We start from the raw sequence: 17,622 nt of genomic DNA on the forward strand, positions 1-17,622 counted from the left end.
ATGTATGCGTTTATTTTGTAATAACGTGTGATGAGATACTTGCAAACAAAAACGGCGCAACTTCAATTTACAACATTAGGGGTATAGAGATAGAGGAGGAAATAAAAAGTCCTTTGTTGGTGAGCCTTGTAGGCGCTATGTTGCTTGTGGCGAGAGAGATGCAGAAAGGTGAGCCCCTCCTCTATTGTTGCACATGAGTGAGGTTAGCTCTGACGCTCAGCCGGCTTCTGTGTATTTAAAGGGCTGTAAGAGGAAGTGTTGGAGCTGGTAGTCCAGGATAGAATTCGAACTTTGAGCCGCAGAAAACGCCCTGGTTGCACACAGCGGAAAAAAATACATTATTATCTCGTAGGAAAAAGATTCACTTAGTTATCAGGTACTGTTTAATTCATTTATACTCTTCCAGGTAGCTGGACGCATTTTTATATATATACTATTTATCTACTTAAAGACTTTGTGAAGTTTATAAAGATTGCCGATAACGCAACTCCTGTCTTGAACGGTTGTATTTGCTTCCTTAATTTTTGGGCTACAATCTCTACTTAAATTAAAATCAAAGTGCATGGGATTATATTTTACAGTATTTTGTTTTTAAAAAAAAGTATTTATGCTTCTATATGAATTTTTTAAAAAACAAATTGAATTTAAAAAATTGAGTAATGCATTTGACCGGGTATTGTGTTTAGTTAATAAATATGTGACACACTGATGTTTAATGTAATAAGCAGCTTGAATTGTGTTGCACCGAGTAATGACAGTGGGCTATTTTATCCCCTCTTGTTTCAGAACCTGTATTATGATCATTCAGCGTTTTATTTCTGAACTTTCTATGGAACAACGGCAGAGCCAAATCATAGTTAAAAAGAGCTTCAACGAGCGGGATACTTTTAGAGAATCCTGATCGTCCCTCCTCTGTGTCTGCCCTGGCAAACTGGATCTGACAACAGGTACTTGCACATCATTTATACTGTAACTCTTTTTAATGGTTAGTAGCATGTACATCTATCACGAGTTGGGTTCCTCGTGGTTCCGGTTTGGTAATTGCATGTTGTAAACTACTGCGTTCTTGCGCTGACTCATTTTAATCTCCCCTCTCCGTGGTGTTGCCTAACACTGGGTATTTCCGGTGCATAAAGTGAACAATCTTTAGCTAATTGTCTTGCAAAATTCAAGATTAGTAGAAATGTATCAAGGAAATACTGTGAATATGTGGAAACTGTTGCTGTGTAATCTAACCGACAGTCCCACTATCATTACATTCAACTCCCACTAGTATGACCCCAGAATTTTAGACCATCGATTTCAGTTTTGGGCTTCCTGATATCAGGCTTGAGCTTTTTTTTAAAGCTAGGTTTCTTTTTTTTTTAGAACATTACAGTGCAGTACAGGCCCTTCGGCCCTCGATGTTGCGCCGACCTGTGAAACCATCTGACCTACACTATTCCATTTTCATCCATATGTCTATCCAATGACCACTTAAATGCCCTTAAGGTTGGCGAATCTACTACTGCTGCAGGCAGGGCGTTCCACGCCCTTACTACTCTCTCAGTAAAGAAACTACCTCCTCACATCTGTCCTATATCTATCACCCCTCAACTTAAAGCTATGTCCCCTCGTGTTTGCCATCACCATCCGAGGAAAAAGACTCTCACTATCCACCCTATCTAACCCTCTGATTATCTTATATGTCTCTATTAAGTCACCTCTCCTCCTCCTTCTCTCCAACGAAAACAACCTCAAGTCCCTCAGCCTTTCCTCGTAAGACCTTCCCTCCATACCAGGCAACATCCTAGTAAATCTCCTCTGCACCCTTTCCAAAGCTTCCACATCCTTCCTATAATGCGGTGACCAGAACTGCACGCAATACCCCAGGTGCGGTCTCACCAGAGTTTTGTACAGCTGCAGCATAACCTCGTGGCTCCGAAACTCGATCCCCCTACTAATAAAAGCTAACACACCATATGCCTTCTTAACAGCCCTATTAACCTGGGTAGCAACCTTCAGTTTCACATATGTCCTATTTGCCTGCATTTCCATTTAGCTTGAAGTTGTGCACTAGATATTTGGGTAAGCTGGTTTAGTGGTTATGGTGCTGGTCTCGTTCTGACTTTGAATCTAACAATGGTAGCTATGGCTGAGGTGGTAGCACACTTGCCTCTGAGTCCGGTTGGAGGTTCAAGTCCCACGTCAGGACAAAAATCGAGGCTGACGCTCCAGTGTAGTTCTGAGGGAGTATTGCATTGTCGCAAGTGTGGTCTTTTGGGAGAGCTGTTAAAACCGAGGTTCTGTCGTCCCTCTCAGGTGGACGTAAAAGATCCCATGGCACTAGTTGGAAGAATAGAAGAGTTATCCCTGTTATTCTAGCCAATATTTATCCCACAATCAATGTAAATAAAATATTATCTGGTCACTATCTCATTGCTGTTTGTGGGAGTTTGCTGTATGCAAATTAGCTGCCATGTTACCTACATTGCAATAGTGACTGCACTTCATTAGCTGTAAACTGCTTTGGGATGTCATGAAAGGCATTATATATGAATGCAAGCCTTTTTCAAGTTGTGAAACTGAATTCAATAAATTTGGCATCAAAAGTGAAAATGCTGGAACTACTCAGCAGGCCAGGCAGCACAGTGGCGCAGTGGTTAGCACCGGAGCCTCACAGCTCCAGTGACCTGGGTTCAATTCCGGGTACTGCCTGTGTGGAGTTTGCAAGTTCTCCCTGTGTCTGCGTGGGTTTCCTCCGGGTGCTCAAGTTTCCTCCCACATGCCAAAGACTTGCAGGTTGATGGGTAAGTTGGCCATTAGCAATTGCCCCTAGTATAGGTAGGTGGTAGGGAAAATATAGTGACAGGTGGGGATGTGGTAGGAATATGGAATTAGTGTAGGATTAGTATAAATGGGTGGTTGATGGTCGGCACAGACTCGGTGGGCCGAAGGGCCTGTTTCAGTGCTGTATCTCTAAAACTAAAAACTAAAACTATGGAGAAAGAAGCAGTTAACATGTCAGGTTGTTTTAGAACAGGAGAAGGTTAGAGATGTAACAGGTTTTTAAACAAATAAGGGGAATGGAGAAAAGAACAAAAAGAAAGGTATACTGAAAGCATAGGCAGCAGGAGTGATTCAATGACAAAAGGATGGTTGGTGCAAGACAAAAGGACGTGGTAATGGAACAAGTAAGGAAACAAAAAATGGCAGAACCGTTACCAGCTCTTGCTGTCTGAAGGGGGGGAAAATGGATGCAGTGGTTATGATTGAAATTGTTGAACTCCATTCAAAAGTCCAGAAGATTATAAACCGCCTAATCAAAAGATGAGGTGCTGTTCCCACTGAGTTTCATTTCAGTTTGAGGTCATGGTCTAGTTTGGAGAATTAAAATGACAGGTGACTGGTCACACTTGCAGATTGAACAGAAGTGTTCACAAAGCAATCACACAATCTCTGGTTATTCCAACCTAGAGAAAACTGCATCATGAGTAGCGAATCACAGTATACTAATCTGAAAGCAATACAAATTGCATTTCACCTGGAAGGAGTGTTTCCAGTCCTGGATACTGGGAATGGAGGTGGTAAAAAGGCAGGTGGTGCCTCTCCTGGGAAGGAACCCAGGTGTTGAGGATGATGGCAGGGTGGACCAGGGTATTATGGAGGGAACAGTCCCTTTGGCGAGTTGGGAGGAGAGGGATAGATGCGTTCGGTGGCATCATGTTGGAGATGACAGAAATGGCTGAGGAGGATCTGTTGAATGCTGGTGGGTGGAAGGTGAGGACATAGGGAACCAATGCAGTTCTGGGAGAAAGGGTGAGGGCAGAAGTGTGAGAAATGGGACAGACACTGTCTAGTTCAGTTAGCCACAGTGAAAGGGAATCCTCAGTTGAGGGAAAAGGGCAACCTACCAGCGTGGCCCATCTCTCTCGTTCTACCCTCCATAAACTTGAGGTCATCCAAAACTCTGCTACCCATGTCTTAACTCTCTCCAATCCATTCACCCATCACCTCTGCTCACTGATCCACATTGGCTTTGGTTAAGCAATGCCTTGATATTTAAAATTCTCATCCTTGTTTTCAAATCCCTCCATGTCCTCTCCCCTCTCTATCTCTGTAATCTCCAGCCCCACAACCCTCTAATATCTAATTCTGGCCTTTTAAACATCTTCGATTTTAATTGCTCCACCATTTGGTAGCCATACCTTCAGCTGCCAAGGCTTTAAGCTTTGGAATTCCCTCCCTAAACCCCTCTACCCCTCTTTCCTCCTTTTAAGATGCTTCTTAAAACCCACCTCTTTGACTAAGCTTTTGGTCATCTCCTTATATGGCTTGTCACATTTTGTTTAATGCTCCTGTGAAGTGCCTTGGGACATTTTGTTATGCCAAAGGTACTATATAAATTATTGTTAGCAGCAGCACTGATGTGGAAGGTGACATCATCAGTACAGGTGGGATGGAGAAACTGAGAATAGAATAGCTGCCTTGCAGGAACCTGGGTGGGTGGAAGTGTAATCAAAGGTAGCTGAGGGAATCAGTTGGTTTAGAGATGCTAAATCTGGCAGCTTGTAGGCTCACAGGGAGACATTAGAGGAAAATATGACTTGTATTGTTTTTTAAAACTTTGCCACAACAGGACTTTTATTGTTGTAAACACCTAACTAGTTCTTCAGGGAAGGGGCCTTGACCCTCATATCTCCCATGATTGACTGCTGCTGCCCTCTGATGTGGCCTAGCGAGCCACTCAGTTGTAAATACAATTGATGAAGAAATGGGCAATAAGTGCAGCCTTACCAATATTGTCTACCTCCTGAGAAATAAATCTATCTTCACTATTTCATTTAGTAGCTTGTAAGGCCCACGTTCATTTGCCTCCTTTCAAGAGTAAAGAATTATTTTCTTTCTCTAACCTTTTCCCATAACTCAGTCCCCTCATAATAGTGATCTGTTTCTTTGTAATGTTTTCCCTTGTGTTCATCCTGGTGACGATGAATTACACAAAGCCGGAGCTCTGTAGAAAAATTTAGAAGCGGCTGATAGAATTTCAATTTTCCCAAATTCAAAACTGTATCAATACAAACACTAATGGGCTCCAAGGTTGAATTTTCACTGCTGAGTTAATGTAATTGCTGCCAGTACTTCTAGTTCTATCCTTCAGTTTGTTTCAATTGGGCTTGCCTTGTAGTCTGACTTGAATTATGACAAAAGAAACCAGAATACTGTTGAACTAACAGCGACCTGTGGAATATTTGTGGTCAAATTAGTATGCTTAACCAATTCCATTACCACATCCACCCTTCCCATGCCATCGCAACCCCACCACATTTCCATAGTGACCCTGACCGCCTCGCCCCCCCCCCCCCCCCCCCCCACAAGCAGCAGTTCCTCGGCTGACATTTTGAAAATCATCTAATTAAAAATTCAATAGGATCGGTTATGCCTGAATAAACACAAGACAGCGCTGACTCTCAAAGTGGAACAGGATCTCAGCTTCTCTCCTTAACGAGTGTGGGGGGGGTGGGTGTGGGGTAGGTGGGTACCTTCCCGGGTCAGTCCTGCTGCAGTCCTGACTCTCCATCCTTCCTATGCCATTCCATCCAATCCATGCCATTTTTCTCTCCCCCCTCTAGCCAGGGTAACTTTTTAATGTTGGGCTCTCCTTACCTTCCATTGTTTTTCTCCACCAACAACCGTTGGCAGCCACGTGTGCATCATGCACTGCAGTCCTTCGCGTGTGCCTCCGCATGCACCCGGCTCCACCCACAAAATTAACCCACCGACCAATCGGAAAAGTGCTGACAAACAAAAAATGGCATATTGTTTAATGTTATTAATTTTTGTTGAAACAAATTTGAAGGTTTGATGGGTTTCCTGTACAAGTTCTTTTATTTTGCCCTGCTGTTGAAATGACTCCCTTGGTGGTGTTTCTCTGGTTTCTCCCCTATCTCCCCTCATGCTGACTCTGAGCTCATCTTGCCTATGGGACCCACCTCCTGCTCCCTCAATCCTATTTCCACTAAACTGCTGACTCCCATGTTAACTGATTTGTTAACTGTTCTCTCTCCATGGTACTGTCCCTGACTGCTTCAAATCTGCCATCATTATCCCTAAAAAAAAAACTTGACCCCTCCCTCGCGCTATCTCCAATATCCCTTTGCTCTCAATTCCTTGAATGTGCTGTCACCCCCAAAAATCCACACCCATCTGTCCTATGACACCATGTTTGAATTCCTCCCCCCCCCCCCCCCAAAATCAAATTTCCATCCCTGACACAGCACTGAAACAGCTCTTAGCAAAGTTACAAGTTAATCTTGTGTGACTGTGACAAAGGTAAGCTATCGCTCCTCATCCTTCTTCACCTGTCTGCAGCCTTTGACATGGTTGACCACGCCATCATCCAGTAGGGTAAGACTGCATTTGCCTGGTTCCATTCTTATCAATACAGTCACAGCCAGAAAGTCACCTGCAATGCTTTTCTTCCTGTTCTGTCACCATTTCCTCTGGTGTCCCCTGAGGATTGATCCTTGGCCTGCTCCTATTTCCCATCTACATGCTGCCCCTCCAGCAACATTACCTGAGAACATACCAGTTTCCACCGGAATGATGACACTTCTCTCCTGTCTCTCCTGTCTCTCCTGTCTCTCCTGTCTCTCCTGTCTCTCCTGTCTCTCCTGTCTCTCTCTGCCTGTCCACTGCCTCCACATTGTTAGACCTCTTGTCCAACATCAGCATTAGGTGAACATAAAATTCCTCCAGTTAAATATTGGGAAGACCAAAACCATTGACTTCAGTCCCCACGACAAACTCTGCTCCCTAGCCACCAAACCCCATCCCGCTCTTTCGAAGCTGTTTCAGGCTGAACCAGGTTGTCCACAAACTTGGTGTCGTACTGAGAACCCAAGATGAGCTTCCAAGCACATATCATTCCCTAAATCTCTCCCATCACTCTGTCTCTTTTTATTTAAAAGCCATATCTTTGACCAAGCTTTTAGCCCACCCCTTCTAATCTCTACTTTGGCTTGATATGTCTTCATATGCCTTCTGTGAAGGACCATGTGATATTTTGAAGTTAAAGACGTTGTATAAATGGTGGTAGTCAGCAACATTTGAAATTCAAAGGCAGAATTAGTGTCTACCTGAAGGGTTTTTTCTTTACTGTTTATGTTGAATGGCCATTTAGCCATATTTCCACCTGCCTTTAACATAGCATTATTTTTCTTGTGTTTTTTTTTGCATACAACAGCCATGTAATTTAAAGAATATTTTTCCATAACCAGCCCTGGCTGTAGTTAAAAGCTGGGTTGTTTTAACTGGAATTAGTGCCTTGAAATGCCCATGGCTGTCATTTATTTTTCACTTTGTGGATTTTAGTGTATAAAGACAAGTATTGAATGTCCTATTTTGCAAAAGATGTTATTGTGGTCTCGGGTTGTTTTTCTTTTATCTCCTGTTATAAATGTTCTATGTGAAGTGGAAGTAGTTATTTGTCTTGCTGTATCGGTTTCACAGGGTGAAACAGATGCTACTTGCATTTCAGTCCAGCCCTAGCAACAGAATTGACCAATTGTGTTCCAGCCCTTCCATTACTCATTTTCTTTCTTTGCTTGAAGCAATCAGATACTGTTTAAGACAGTATCTGGTGCCAGATTACCTTTATCTTCTTGCTAGCAATTATTAAGCCTTGAACAAAATTTAAAACTAACTAGTACAAATCTGACTTTTTTTAAATTTAAAACTAATAAATGCTGGAAACCTGAAACCAAACCAGAAAATGTTGGCAATATACAGCAGATCAATCAATGTTTGTAGAGACAAAAGCCACGTTAAAACTGCAAATAGAACCTTTTTCAGAACAGAAAACTGAAGGATAAATGAGCATTTCAGTAGATTTGGGAGGGTGGTGGAAAAGTACATGTTCAAGGAACAAAAGAACATGAAAATGACAAGTTTCTCTCATTTTTGGGGGTTGGTGGTGGGGGAATCAAAAACCTATAGACTCTGGTCTAAAGTGAAATGCTTGCAAACAAGAAAGTGGGTGGGCTAGTGTTGCAAGGAGAAAGACCAGTTTAACACCCTTTCCTTTCTCCCCCAGCAGAACTTTTTGCAGATGAAAGCTATAACATCCAAAACATCAAACCATTGCACACTATCACCTACCTGTAAAGAAAATTGAAATAGATGAGGCTTGAAGTTACGAAATTCAGTGTTCAAACTTGAGGGCTACAAAGTACCCTGGAGAAAGATGAGTTAATATTCTTGAAGCTTGGTTGCAATGCAGTGTCAGAAGCCAAAAATGGAGAGGCCTGAGGTGGGAAAGAAAGGAGGAGTGAAAGTGGCAAACCACAGGAGCTGCATGGTCACGGCTAGTTCTTCCCTTCCATCCTTTCATCCCACCAGTTTCTGCATTTGATGGTTATCTTCTGCCACATATGCCACCCTATATTTTCCCCCTATCCATTCTGCCTTCTAGTGGGACAGCTGCCTACTGGGTACTCTTCCTTCCACAATCATTTTCTCTGCAACACCTGCCAACTCTCCCTCATCCCACACCATTGTGCAAAGCCCAAAAGCTATTTTCATGTGAAATAGCAAGTTTTTCCAATACAGTATACTATATTTGTTGCTCACTATACCCATCTTTTTTCTACTAGGAAGACCGAGTATAGACTAGTAAACTGTTTTACTGACCATCTCTTCTCCTGTCTTCAAGCATGAGTCTATAGTCCCTATAGCTTGCAACTTTATAACTCCTCCCCACAGCGTTCCCAATCTGGCCTCTACATTTTTGGCCTCCTGCACTGTTGTACTCAGTGCAACACAAGTTTCACAAGTGTTATCTATTTTACTTTGGTGCCTTCCTGTCTAAATTTTATTTACTTGTTCTTTTGTTCTATAATGTCCTTCCATTTCTTCACTGAAATTATCTTTTTTCTATCAATTGATAATATACTGCTCTTTTAAGCAGAAAATGGGTCACTCAACTCTGATTGTCTCTACCTTTTTTTTGCTGTCCAATTCTACTAAAATGCTTATTGATCTTTCAGTTTTCAATTCTAAAGTTCTACCTAGAATGCGAAGTTGTCTGATCTCCCGACAGATGCTGACTGGATCTCCCGACAGATGCTGACTGACCTGCTGTATATTTGCGCTGTTTTCTGTTAGTGGTAATTAAGTATTTATAACCTTTGTAGCTAGTTTTTACAACTAAGTGCTGTCGATCGGTATCTTTTTAAAACTATATTTTTTCAACTGGCTCATTTCAGGAGTACTAATACATCAATACACCCAAAATCTATTCTTCTTCGATGTTCTTTGATCGTGAGTGTTGACAAACTATTTAACTGTGGAGACGGTTGAAGCTGATGCTGCCCTGAACCAATGCCCACATCCCATTTTCCAACCAGGGTCACAGTCGTGTTCAGGAGGGCTGTGGGCTGACTTGGGCGGTCTTAAGTTCGCCTACTCCTCCTCTGACCAATTATTCCACACCAACTACTAATGTTGGACAGAACAGAAGACTGGGTTCCATGATTGTTTATTACTGATCCAGATCAAATACTGGAGCAATAGAAAAGCTGGTACTGGAGCTGTTACTGGCAAGTCCATGTCATGTGTTCTGATAAATTTTACACTTCCGAGTATATGGTTTCCTACAGCAATTTTGTTATATGGTGGTAAGAGCAGTGTGTTGGTTATTTATTTTTTTGACAGGTCATCTATTACTGGCTCACATGGACTCGCCTGACTTTCCATGTAAATATTTTCGCTACAAAACAGGTTTCATTTGTAATGCGAATTAATAAGCCTCAGGGAAAAGCTTTGTTAATGATATGCTTACAGCGAATCTTGTACAGCTGGTGGCAAATCAAAAGTCAGTTTGCTGCATTTGTTAAAGTCAGCAGCTGGGAAAACTTCTTTAAATCAGCTCTTCCTATTTAGCAAATGCCACCAGCAGTGGAGGGCCTGTCTGTTCGGAGCAAGGGGAATTGATACAATCACGTGCAATACTTGAAAACTGCTATAATAGGGCATATTCCTTGAACTGTTCCAAAGTCACCTTTTTTTTTTAAACTGGAAGCTTTAAATGAAATGGCTGCCTTTTTAGAGGTTGGTTAGTGAAACCTAAGTGCTGAGTGCTGGATATTCCATCACTTGCTTCTAAAGCTGTGTTTAAAGATACACCTGTAATGTTTTGGACAACACAAAGTGAACAGCACTTTAGCAAATACCTACAGAACTAAATACTGTATGTAACAGACATTTGAAACCAAGCACAAAATGCTGGAAACACCGATCAGGTTGTTCTACAAGCATGGAGAGAACAGGTAAGTTTAACTGAGTCAAAACCTTTTTTTAAAACTGAAATATGAAGGGTACAGACATTTAATACAATAAAAAGGGGAATATAATAAAACAAAACATCATTCAAACCCTGAAAGCTATTGAATAGCAAGATATAACAGATCACCACAGCTAAATAACAAACAGAAGCATTGATACATTGAAGAGAAATAACTAACAAACTAGGTGATCTGAGGAAATACAAGAAAATGGGGAGGGAAGAGAAAGACAAAAAAATGTGTAAAATTAAAACTGGTTTGACATCCTGAAGTTACTTGACAACAAGAGGGTTGTCAGTGCCTAGAAAAAGGGATTATTTTTGAGGATTGCTTTGTGTCATCAGGACAACATACACTACTTGGTGTATTCTGTAGGCCACCAAATAGTAGGAAAGATCTAGAGGAGCAAATTTTCAGGGGAATTAGAGGTGCAAAAACTACAGAGTAATGATAATGGGGGGGCTTAAATTATCCAAATATAGACTGAGACAATAATAGTGTAAAGGCCAGAGAGGGAGGAGGGTGGGGGGGGGAGGTGGAAAGAGTTTTTGAAATGTGTTCAGGAGCGATTTGTATGTTTCTGGTCCAATGAGGAAGGAGGCATTGCTGGATCTGGTTCTGGGGAATGAGGAGTTTAAGTGGATCAAGTGTCAGGAGAGGAACATTTAGTGAACAGTGATCATAGTATCATAAGATTTCAGTTAGCTATGGAAAAGGACCAGGAACAATCTACAGTAAAAATCCTAATTTTGAGGAGGACCAATTTCAGAAGGATGAGAACCGATCTGTCCCAGGTAACTGGAATCAATGGTTGGCAGGCAAAACTGTAACAGAACAATGGGTTGCCTTTTATAGAGGAGATGGTTTTAGGTACAGTCGAGGTACTTTCCAATGAGGGGGAAAAGTAGGATAAACAAAGCCAGAGCTTCCTGGATGATGAAAGAGATAAAAAATAAGATGAAGCAGTAAAAGGTTGCATATGGCAGATGTCTGGTTGATAATTCAAGTGAGAACCAGGCTGAATATAGAAATTTCAGAAAGGAAGTGCAAAAGGAAATGAGTCTCTGAGAAGAGACTGGCAGCTAACATAAAAGGAAATCCAAATGTCTTTTTTTTATAGACATATAGATAGTAAAAGGGTAGGAAGAGGATAAGGGACGAAAAAGGCAATTTACTAAGGAGTCAAAGGGCATGGCTGAGGTACTAAGTACTTTGCATCTGTCTTTACAAAAAAAGAAAGTCATAGTGCAAGAGGAGATAGTTGAGATATTGGATAGACAAAATTGATAGAGTAGGTATGAGAAAGGCTGACTGTACTTAAAAGTTAATAAGTCACCATGACCGGATGGGATGCATCTGAAGATACTGAGTGAAGTAAGTGTGGAAATTGCAGAGGCACTGGCCATAATCTTCCATTCCTCCTTTAGATACAGGGGTTGTACCAGAGGACTGGAGAATTGCAAATGTTACACCCTTGTGCAAAAAAAGTTGTAAGGACAAGCCCAGCAACTGCAGGCCAGTCAGTTTAACCTTGATGGTGGGAAAGCTTTTAGAGATGATGATCTGGGACAAAGTTAACAGTCACTTGGACAAGTGTGGATTAATTAAGGAAAGCCAGCATGGATTTGTTAAGGGCAAATCATGTTTAACTCATTTGAGTTTTTCAATGAGGTAAGAGGGTTGATCAGGGTAATGCAGTTGATGTGGTGTACATGGACTTGCAAAAGGTGTTTGATAAAGTGTCACATAACAGGCTTGTCAGCAAAGTTGAAGCCCCAAGAATAAAAGTGACAATGGCAACATCAATACAAAGTTGGCTAAGCGACAGGAAACCGTAGTGGTGATAGTTTTTGTTGGATGGAAGGAAGGTATATAGTGGAATTCTGAAGGGCTCAGTATTAGGACTGTTGCATTTCTTGATATGTTAATGACTTTGAGTCTGGTTTGCAGGACACCATTTAAAATTTGCAGATGACAAAGCTTGGAAGTATTGTGAACTGTGAAGATAGACTTCAAGAGGCCGTAGGTAGGCTGGTGAATGGGTGAACACATAATAGATTAAATTTAATGCAGAGAAATGTAAAGTGAAATATTTTGTTTGCATTAATGAGGAAAGGCAATGTACAATTCTAAAGGGAGGAGGAATAGAGACATGGGGGTAGATGTGCACAAATTGTTGAAGGTGGCATGGCAGGTTGAGAAAGTGGTTAAAAAGCCAAACGGGATCCTGGGCTTGATAAATGGAGGCATAGAGTACAAAAGCAAGGAGGTTATGATGAACCTTTATAAAACACTGGTTTGGCCTCATTGGTAATATTGGGCTGAATTTTATGAGCCCTCTGGCGTTGGGGGTTGTGGCGGGGGTAGGGGGAGCCTGGAAAACTCTTCCAGGAGAGGCCCGCCATGACCTCCGCCGAGAAGGCCCCACTGTATTTTACCAGCAGCGGCAGGGAAGTTTAAAAGATGCAAATTAACTTACCTGGTCCTGGCGGCTGACCCACACCGATATTCCAGCCACCACCTGTAACTCTTGCGTCTTTGGAACTTTGTTCGGAGTACTGAGGCGTGACACTGGTGGGGAGGGGGAATAGTGAAATTATCAGGGCATGGGGGGTGTGGGGAGCAGGGAAAACACATTGGCTGTGGGGATGGTGGGAAGGGGTTGAAGGGCAAATGTTACGAGGTTGTTGTTGGGGGGTGGGGGGGGGGGGGGGAGTTCACATTGGCAATAAAGTTTATTTAGGGTCAGTGGCCCTAAAACAGACATTTGTGGAGGGTAAGTTGAAAGGACCTCCAGCTTTTATTAAAATTTTAAAATCACATTTATAAAAATGTCCCTTTTTTAAAAACTAGAGTTTCCTCTAAGGGCTTGAAGCCTTTAAAATGCCGCCTGTGCGGTGGCACCAGATGCTATTGCCGGGGACGCAGCGGCCTTCCCCTCCATGTCAATGGGGGTGGCTGCTCCGCCTCCTCCAATTAAATAAGCCCCCATGTGAAATATCGTGGGGGCTCAGCAATGGTGCATCTGTGTAGGAAGACCAGCGATTATTGCAGCGCGCCGCCACAAATGGCAAGAACCATTTCAGGGATGAGGGACTTCAGTTATGTGGTTAGATTGGAGAAGCTGGGGTGGTTTTCCTGTTGATTTTGAGCACCATCAAGTCTCCTCTCATGAGCGGTCTGGACAGAGATGTTGGCTGGAATTTTACCATAATCGCTGGCTCCGGCACAGGTGGAACTCAAACAGATGCGGCTTCCGTTCCCCCACTGCGTCTCCTATCCACCGGCATCACGCGCGGGGCAGCCAATTAGCGGCCCCGTGGCGTAACTGAGACCTGAATCAGTTGGTGTGGGCGGGAAGATGTACATCATTGGGGGCGGAGCCACATCCAGGAATGTCTGGTGTAAACCCTTGAAAAAGGTTTACCTCAATGAAATTGACCAGGTGCTCATTCATTGTTTAAAAATCAGCTCACGAGATCCCCTTACTTTCACCACATAAATCAAAGTTGATGGGTCCCCACCAGCAGTGCAGAACACTCAGATGAATCCTTTAGCACTAGTTGCAAGTCACACAGCTTGTCAGGATATACAAATAGCATTAGAATTATTTCAGAGTAAAACTGAAAATTGTACTTCCAACTCCCTCCGAAATCAATGCCTGCTGCCCTTATGTAGCTGCTGGCTGGCTGACACGCCCCACGAGCCGATTTACAGATGTTAAATCAGACCTCATACGCAAAATTGTAGTCAATTGCTTTGTAAACTACCTCAATTACCTTTCAATTACTTGTATACGGGCGGAGAGCGCAGACTCGCTCACGCCCGACTTCCGACGTTGGTAAAATGATGTCTGCGCGTAATGACGCCGGGGACAATACCCGATGTCATCGCGCTTCATTTTACCATCCGGATGCCTCCGAAGAGACACGTTTAATGCCGGTAAAATTCCGGCCGATGAGAGAGAAACTCGTGCCATTGGCAGAAGGTAGAGAACCAGAGGACACAGATTTAAGGTGATTTGCAAAGAAGCAACGGTAACTTGAGGGAAAAACCTTTTTTATGCAGCGAATGGTTATGATCTGGAATGCACTGTCCGTGAGTGTAGTGGAGACCGATTCAATTGTGGCTTTCAAAAGAGTGTGTAAGTGCCTGAAGAGAAAATTTGCAGAGCTAAGGGGAAAGGGTGGGGGAGTGGGACTAGCTGATTCTTGTAGACAGCCAACATGATGGGCCAAATGGCGGCCTCCTGTGCTGTAACCATTCTATGATTCTATAATGTGTGAGACTAATTTACCAAACTTCTAGTTTGTGCTTTTTCTGATTTGGAATTTTCTGATTGTGCTTATTAAATGGTCCATGTAATAGTTACACAGAAATCCTGTCCTCCTACTGAAGCTAAAATAATGTGAGGGGTGGTCCTCATACATTTTCACATACTCCATTCTTCCCCTCGCATAAATAAAATGCAAATCCTGCTACAGTAAAAATTCTAGATCCTTACATATACAGTATATGTAAAACTCTGCCCTCCCTTTTTAACTTTGCCCCCAGCCCCCATTCCCTCACTTACAGCTTGAAGGCCGTTGGGGAGCAGTCTCATTGCACTGAAGGGATAAACCTTACCCAGTTATCCAGGACTTCAGAACTGCATGAAAGGAACTTGGATACCCTCTTATATACTGCATAAATGGAGGAATTGTTCCCCTTTCTGCAGTTATGTTCTATGTACGTGTTTGACTAATAACCAAAGTTAGCAGCACGATACCCATTACATCAGCTTAACTAACCCATTACTTCAGCTGAATAACAGTCAGCAGTTTGTGGCAGATCTGAAAATAAGCATAGCAATGATACAAATCACTTGCTTTCAAAGAAAGTGTCTCATTACCTCTTGTGTGTCATGATTGCAATTTTCTCCAAAAGGGAACTGATAAAAGGACTATCGTCAGCAGATGGTAAATTAAATTTGGTTATTTTAGGAAATCTATTGGGGGTGACATGTAACTACAAATTAATGTTTTAAACTCTACCTATTTGACAAATGTCAAAAATTGCTGTATACTTTTTTTTTTACAAAATCTAGAAATGCTTCACATTACCCTGGCAGTCCCAGTTGTATGATCCTTCATTGCATTTTTTTTTTGTTTCCTCCTCCTTCTCCCTGATGAGAATGACTTGATTTCAGTGTTGACAAACCAAATTCTCCTACTTTCTTGACATCAGATAAATCCCAGTCAATTGTAATACCTGCATAAACTAATTTCATACTCCATATGGGGGGAGCGGTCACTGCATATCCCTTGTGTGTTAGTCAAGATATCCTACTTGTTCTTCTGCACGTCTTTGCAGGGAAGGGAGGTTTAACACTTCTGTAAACAATCAACACTCCTGAGAAGAGTTCCTTTGATTTTTTTTTTTCTGTAAAGAAGTCAAATCTACCATATGGTTACGCTAATGCAGTGCAAAAAAATCCATAATTATTTCTTAAACTTTTTTCCCCCAGAACTATTAGCTGGAAAGCCTTCAAGTTGTAGAAATTCTGAAAACCTCATATAATGTGAATGGCTGACTGTTTTTCAGAGTGGAGTGAGGTATACAGTGGTGTTCCCCAGGATTCAGTACTAGGACTATTGCTCCTTTTGATATACATTAATGACTTAGACTAGGGCACAATTTTGAAATTGTAGATGACATGAAACTTGGAAATGTAGTAATCAGTGAGACGATAGTAATAGCCAGCAAGAGGACATGGGCAGACTGTAACATGGCAAATGAAATTCAATGCAGAAAAATGTGAAGTGATGCACTTTAATAGACCATACAAGTTAAATAGTACAATTTTAAAGGTGATTCAAGAACAGACGCTTCGGGTTGTTTGTGCACAAATATTTGGAAGTGGTAGGACTGATTAACAAAGCAGTAAATGTCGCATATGGGTCTTGGGCTTTATAAATAGAGGCATAGAGCACAAACACCAGGAAGTCATGCTAAACTTAAATCAAAGAACCAGCGTGACCTTAGTTTGAATATTGTGTCTGATTCTGGGCCTGGCACTTCAGGAAAGATGTGTGAAGGCTTTGGAGAGGGTACAGAAGAGATTTACTAGAATGTTTGCGGGGTGAGGCATTAGTTACGCGGATAGACTGGAGAAGCTGGGGTTGCTCTCTTTAGAGCAGAGAGGGCTTATGAGGAAATTTGAAAGGTGTTTGGAATTATAAGCTTTTTCGATAGAGTAAATAAAGAGAAAAAGTTTCCAATGGCTGAAGTGTTCATGACCAAACAGCTCGATTTTTAAGGTGATTGGCCAAAAAAAAACCGAGGCGACATGAGGAAAAACTTTATTACACAACGAGTGGCTAGGATTTGGAATGCACTATCAGATCAGGGTGGTGGAAACAGACTCAATTGTAATTTTTGAAAGGGAATTGGATAAATAATTGCAGGGATCTGGGGAAAGGGCCAGGGACTGCAACTGGCTGCATTGAAAGAGCTGCCGCACAGACTCGATGGGCTGAACTTCTATACTACAAAATTCTATGGTTCTATCATGATAAATGTTAGTTGCAGCCACCAACAATAAACATAATTAATTGAAGTTAATAAATAGTAATTTGGATTCAAAAGGTTGGCAGTGTCTTATCAAATCAATTGTTTCGCTTTACAGCCTGTTATTGCAAAGTTGTTTCGCTCAAAATATTTGCCAATTCATTTAACATTGTGCTGTTTTATTAGCCTTTTCTCAATTTGAACAACTGGATAGTTGGAGTTTTTTTGAGCAAAAATGACAATGAACAGGGGTCGAGTGTACATTGGATAAGATCAATTTGTCTAAGGGAAAGGAATGTTCAAATAAAATCTCCTAATAATAAAAACTGCAATTTTTGTTTTTGAAAAATAATCTTGAAGGAAAATTCCTAAACTATTCACATTTTGCTAAGAGTTGTGATCTTGCCTCCCTTGGAGAACAGTGAAGTTGTGAAAGGGTTTACCGGCTGATTAGCAGTCTGACAGAAATAAAAACAAGAAATGCTGGAAATACTCGGCAGGTCTGGTAGCATCTGTGGAGAGAGAAGCAGAGTTAACGTTTCAGGTCAGTGACCCTCCTTCGGAACTTTATTTCAGATTTCCAGCATCGGCAGTATTTTGCTTTTATTTTAGCAGTCTGACAGGCTGCATTGTGAATGCTCCTTCCGTGGTCATCTTTATACCAGTCAATAAAATGGTTGCTCCAATACAGCAGGAGCGTTTTGTAGGGTTTGCACAGCCAATGCAATGAGGGGAAGAAGGGGTTACCCAC

General features: G+C 41.9%; 1 protein-coding gene across 1 annotated transcript in view; it reads left to right on the plus strand.

The window, feature by feature from the left end:
- Positions 1 to 222: 222 nt before the first annotated feature.
- LOC137371204 (dicarboxylate carrier UCP2-like) overlaps positions 223 to 17,622 on the plus strand; it is a 28,377-nt gene continuing 10,977 nt past the window's right edge. Inside the window, exons 1-2 of the mRNA XM_068033371.1 lie at positions 223 to 376; positions 787 to 947. The gene's annotated coding sequence lies outside the window, so the exon portion shown is untranslated. The remainder of the gene's footprint in view (positions 377 to 786; positions 948 to 17,622) is intronic.

Source organism: Heterodontus francisci, chromosome 6 (assembly GCF_036365525.1).
Source record: "Heterodontus francisci isolate sHetFra1 chromosome 6, sHetFra1.hap1, whole genome shotgun sequence".
In the NCBI taxonomy this organism is placed as follows: Eukaryota; Metazoa; Chordata; class Chondrichthyes; order Heterodontiformes; family Heterodontidae; genus Heterodontus; species Heterodontus francisci.